This window comes from Rhinoderma darwinii, chromosome 4 (assembly GCF_050947455.1).
Source record: "Rhinoderma darwinii isolate aRhiDar2 chromosome 4, aRhiDar2.hap1, whole genome shotgun sequence".
NCBI classification, from domain to species: Eukaryota; Metazoa; Chordata; class Amphibia; order Anura; family Rhinodermatidae; genus Rhinoderma; species Rhinoderma darwinii.
In genome coordinates, this window is record NC_134690.1 from 410,689,565 (window position 1) to 410,695,564 (window position 6,000).

Below are 6,000 nucleotides of genomic sequence, written 5' to 3' on the forward strand. Positions count from 1 at the left end.
TGCATGTCGAGAGGAGTCAATCGGGACAAGCCGGCTCCTAAATCCTCGTCTGCCAAAAGCCTCATCCTCATGACCACAGTTCTCACCAGAAGTGTCGCTGGGAGGGGGCATTACGCCGCCACGGTTGTCTCCACAATACAGTCCGCAGCACATCGGCGAGATGGACACCCACCAAGCCACCCTGGTAGCTCAAGAGGTCTCTAAACTGTTGTTGCCCCTTTTTGATAAGACTGGATGTATTGCACACTTCTATTAATGCGGCTCTGGCGCAACTTACATCGCATTCTCAAAAGATTGCGGACTTGGAAGAGAGGGTTGTAACAACAGATGTGTCAGTGTCCGCAATGGAGGGAGATGTACGGCGAATCCAGGCCTCTAATCAAGAACTAAGAGACAAGCTGGACGACCTGGAGAACCGGGATAGACTTAATAACTTGCGTTTCGTGGGGGTCCCGGAAAAGGTGACCGGTGAACAATGGCTGGATTATCTCTGTAAAGACCTTCCTGCTGCTCTGACCATCGAGCCTGGCGGTGACTCGCTCATGATAGAATGGGAACACAGACTGGACCCTCCCAGAACTGGGCGAAATGCGGGGGATGGCAGACCTCGCCCGGTGATCGCCAAATATTTCCACTGGGCGATAAAGGAGAAAGTCCTGCGGGCCTACAGACAACAGAGGGAAATGCTCATCCACGACTCTAAGATCCTAATCTTCCTGGACTACTCGGCCATGGACCCTCAGAAACGCAAAGCTTTTTCCCCCATCTGCCGTCTACTGTACGAGAGGAACACCCGGTTCCAACTCTTGTTCCCAGCCAAATTGAAGGTGCAGGATGGTGACCACACGCTCAACTTTGAGGATCTGGTACAGGCCAGAAGACGACTTCGCCTGGAGGAAAATGGTGCACAGTGTCTCGCGTCTTTGCAGGGGAAGCGCGCACACTTGGCATACGGACATGCGCTTCATATTCTTCTAGTCAAAAAATTGTTACGTGTAGTCGTTGTGCCTCTTTGATGGCAAATATCCTGTTACCCGCTCCCGGGTTCGCCATCGATGTTGTTTACAGGTTTATTTTGTATTTACTTTTCTCGCTTGTGCTAAACTCTTTTCTCTTGCCGATGACTGGGGGCCTGGTACTCGCCGCTACACACACCACTGGGATTAGGCTGGGACCGCGGGGTGCAGCCGGATGTTTCCTAATCTGACCTGGATCCAGCTTGGTGACACGGGATGAGTACCCCACATACGCACCTTCCTGACACGTATCACACTTCTCCCCATATCCGATTCCTCTCCTGGAATGTGGACGGCCTGAATACGCCCTTGAAGAGGAAGAAGGTGCTGAATCACCTTAAACGGCTCTCCCCCGATATTCTCTTCTTACAGGAGACTCATTGGAGATCGGACACTCAGAGCAGATGGATGGCCCCCTGGTTGATTGTTACTCAGCTTTGCATTCTTCCTCTTCCAGGGGGGTGGCGATCCTTTTTAGACAGGGCTTGCGCTACACACTGGAGAGTTCTATCAGCGACATCCAGGGTAGAGACCTCATCTTACATGTATAGACAGCTGATGTCCCTTATTTGTTGGTCAATATCTATGCTCCCAATCATGACCAGCAGACATTTTATCCAAAATTCTTCTACTAATATTGGGTCTCCCTAGACATAGCTTAATTATTGGCTGCGATTTCAACCTGGTGAATGTCCCGCTGTGGATAGGTCCCCCCCCACCCCTCAGTCTCCGGCTGCCGCCTCCTCTCTTGCTCTATTCATGGATTCGCTCACTGTATGTGATCCGTGGAGGGCGCTGGATGAGGGAGCGCGAGAATACACGTCACTCGGTTGCTCATAATTCATTCTCGCGCATAGATTATTTCATAATATCTACGTTCTTGTTCGACTCCCACTCTTCCTCCCGGATTCACCCCATCACCATATCGGACCATGCCCCGATCACTATGACACTATCGATCTCACATTCCTCACCAAAACCTGGAATCTGGCGGTTTCCCGCTTACTTGGCAGAATCTGAGGAATTCAAACAATATCCCTGCCTGCACTGGGGCCACTATCTGGATGAGAACTCCCCCCATGTAGACAATGTACCGCTCCTGTGGGCGACGTCCAAGGCAGTGATGAGAGGGCGTATTATAGGAAATCTGTCTCATAAGCGGAGAATACGGAAGGCCCGTTTTGATGCCCCCTACAAGGATCTACTAGTGGCCCAGAGAACCTACATAGATGATTCCACCTCGCCCAACCAGCAGATTGACCAAACTGCAAAACATTTGTTAGACGTCTTTATCCGCACTGAATCACATTGGCAGGTTAGATCCACGGATAACAGGTTTTATAGATGGGGGAATAAAACCGGTGAGCTACTCGCGACCCTCGCAAAACAGAAGCATCCCTACAGGCCGATTTTGTCCCTACGTAGTCCCCTCACAGGCATTGTCTCTACTGACCCAACAGAAATAGCAAACATTTTTACGGATTATTATGAGGATCGTTATAGGGCGGCCCCGGCCTCTCCCCCAGAGATTAACTCCTTTCTGGCACAGTCGACTGCGCTATTGATTCCGTCGGCAAATCCGGAAACCTGCCGGAATCGTGACGAACGGAAACCATTAGCCAAGTTTCCATCACCATTGATATCAATGGAGACTTAAATGGAAGCTGTGGTTTCACTTTCCGTCGCGGGGTTCACCCAACGGAAACCTCAGACGGAACGCCGGAACGGAAAGCGAACGGTGATGTGAACAGGCCCTTAACCACGACTACAAGCTGCTGGCCAGAATACTGGCGGATAGGTTGCAATGCTTCCTTCCTGAGCTTTTGTCTGATGCTCAGATGGGTTTTATATGAGGTAGGACTTGTATAAAAAACGTTAGCTCTGCAATAGCCGCTACTGTCACGATGCAGGACTCTGCGCAGCCGGTGACTATGTTAAAGAGTCTCGACGCTGAGAAAGCGTTTGATATGGTGGCATGGCCGTTTTTGGACGAGGCGCTGGTCCGTACGGGGGTGAGTTCTATTTTTACCAACTTCATGCAGTCCCTTCGTGTGGGGGCTGCGACCTGTGCGGCGGTCAATGGGCATATCTCTGCCCCTATAGATATCTTTAGAGATACCAAGCAGGAATGCCCCATCCCCCCCCTCTGTTTAATCTTTCCATAGATCCCTTACTGCGTCACCTTTCTAAGACCTCAACTTTTCAGGGCCTTACTGTACAAGACCTGGAACTAAAAGTAGCCGCTTTTGCGGATGACACCCTGTTGGTAGTTGCGGACCCCAAGCGGAAACTAAACTCCCTTCTTGAAGAACTGGACCGGGTGGGCTGATTATCGGCATACTATCTTAATAGGGACAAGCCAGACATTATTGTTGTGAGGGTCTTCTAGACCCCTTTGGGCGGCCGCCTTTCCAATTCAATGGACCACTCAGGCGATCAAATATTTAGGAGTCCAAATCCCCAGACCCCCTGCTAAACTCTACAGACTTAATATCACACGTTATATAGAGGAACTAGAAAAGACTCCCAAATTGGAAACCGTTCACCCTTTCATACCTCGGGAAGGCCAATCTTCTTAAGATGACGGAGTTCCCTCGTCTCCCATATATTTTCCATTCCCTCCCAATATATCTCACCCCTAAAGATGAAAAACGCATTAACTACTTATACAGGACATTTGTGTGTTGGGGGGGAATCCCGCATTGCCTGCCAGATTCTACAACAACCAAGAGCCAATGGGGGCATTCATTTCCGTGACATTAGTCAGTATGACCTGGCGGCTTTGTTCCGTCATGTCTCGGTCATGTCCACGGGCAATTTTCCACAGGTGACACACGGTGGGAATCACCTCCCTCATTCAGCTGGTGCATCAGGACGACCGTCGGGCTCTTACACGTTCAGACTCCGCTGTAAATATCCCGAGTTACCCGTCGATCACTTCAGTTTTCTTCAAGTCGACAGTTATATAAAAAAGGTTTTACCGCAACTGCCGGACTTGGAGTGGAATCCTTATCTCCTAAAATTCTCCAGTCCCAACTCCCCGAAGGGCCAAATAACTACAAACTACCAATTCCTTCATGTTCCCCCTGATTATTCACAATCCCAGACTCCTCTAACTAAATGGCAGTGACGATCAGACTCCGACTCCTACCACGATACTGGCGGCTCTAGAGCAGGCGCATAAACTTCTCCCATCTTCCGCTTTCTGGAAATGCGACTTAAGATTGTGCAGAGGTCGTATCGGACTCCCAGTGTGGGGTATAAGATTGTGCAGAGGTCGTATCAGACTCCCAGTGTGGGGTAAAAGATTGTGCACAGGTCGTATCGGACTCCCAGTGTGGGGTAAAAGATTGTGCACAGGTCGTATCGGACTCCCAGTGTGGGGTATAAGATTGTGCAGAGGTCGTATCGGACTCCCAGTGTGGGGTATAAGATTGTGCACAGGTCGTATCGGACTCCCAGTGTGGGGTAAAAGATTGTGCACAGGTCGTATCGGACTCCCAGTGTGGGGTAAAAGATTGTGCACAGGTCGTATCGGACTCCCAGTGTGGGGTAAAAGATTGTGCACAGGTCGTATCGGACTCCCAGTGTGGGGTAAAAGATTGTGCACAGGTCGTATCGGACTCCCAGTGTGGGGTAAAAGATTGTGCACAGGTCGTATCGGACTCCCAGTGTGGGGTAAAAGATTGTGCACAGGTCGTATCGGACTCCCAGTGTGGGGTATAAGATTGGTATCTACACATCGTGTTGTTTCCAATGTCACCCGCAGCCAATCTCCACCATTGTTTGTGGTCGTGCCCGCACATTCGTGTATTTGTCTCGCACATTCACTACTACTCACCTCACCAATCTTGTCCCTGATACCATACTGTGGGCGGTGTTTGGGTACATGGACCCTGAAGTTCACAAGTGTTCCCCCGGGGCGCACAAATTGTTGCATTATGTGGGGGTGGCAGGGACGAAAGCTATATTACAGACCTGGCGTGCTAATCAGCCCCCACCTTTCAAATTATTCCTGGATAAATTATCCTATCTATTGAAAATGGACGGGGTGGAGGCCTCTCCATAAGGAATTACAGGTCCAACCGTTTTTTTATGACACATGGGAAACATTCATTGCATTATTCCCGCAAAACATTCAGATACAAATACAGAAATACTTTGAACCAACGGTCTGGTTCCACTAACAAATGCTCTGAGGGACTGCACCCGTGTAAGATATGGTCGGGATCGCGGTGGTTTTCTGGTGGGGGCGAGAGCCGTGCTCCTTCTTGTCCTTACTATTTCTCCCCCGTCCCCGTATAGATACGACGGGTTCTGTTGGGGTGGATATGTGCGGTGGGGGACACCTCCATCCCTGATCTAGATTTTTCTTTCTCAAATTCAATGGGGTGGGGAATTGCTTACAACGTACAGCAAATGTGAGTGTTTCATCTGCATTGTTTCCTTCATGAGCAAAGCGAGATAAACATTGAAAGTTATTTTGTTTTTCACACAGGCTGTCAGTATAAGAGTAGATAGAGAGGGAATCACACAGGCTGTCAGTATAAGAGTGTAGATAGAGAGGGAATCACACAGGCCGTCAGTATAAGAGTAGATAGAGAGGGAATCACACAGGCTGTCAGCATAAGAGTGTAGATAGAGAGGGAATCACACAGGCCGTCAGTATAAGAGTAGATAGAGAGGGAATCACACAGGCTGTCAGTATGAGAGTGTAGATAGAGAGGAGGAATCACACAGGCTGTCAGTATAAGAGAGGAGGAATCACACAGGCTGTCAGTATAAGAGAGGAGGAATCACACAGGCTGTCAGCATAAGAGTGTAGATAGAGGCGAAATCACACAGGCCGTCAGTATGAGAGTGTAGATAGAGAGGAGGAATCACACAGGCCGTCAGTATGAGAGTGTAGATAGAGAGGAGGAATCATACAGGCAGTATAAGAGTGTAGATAGAGAGGGGGAATCACACAGGCCATCAGTATTAG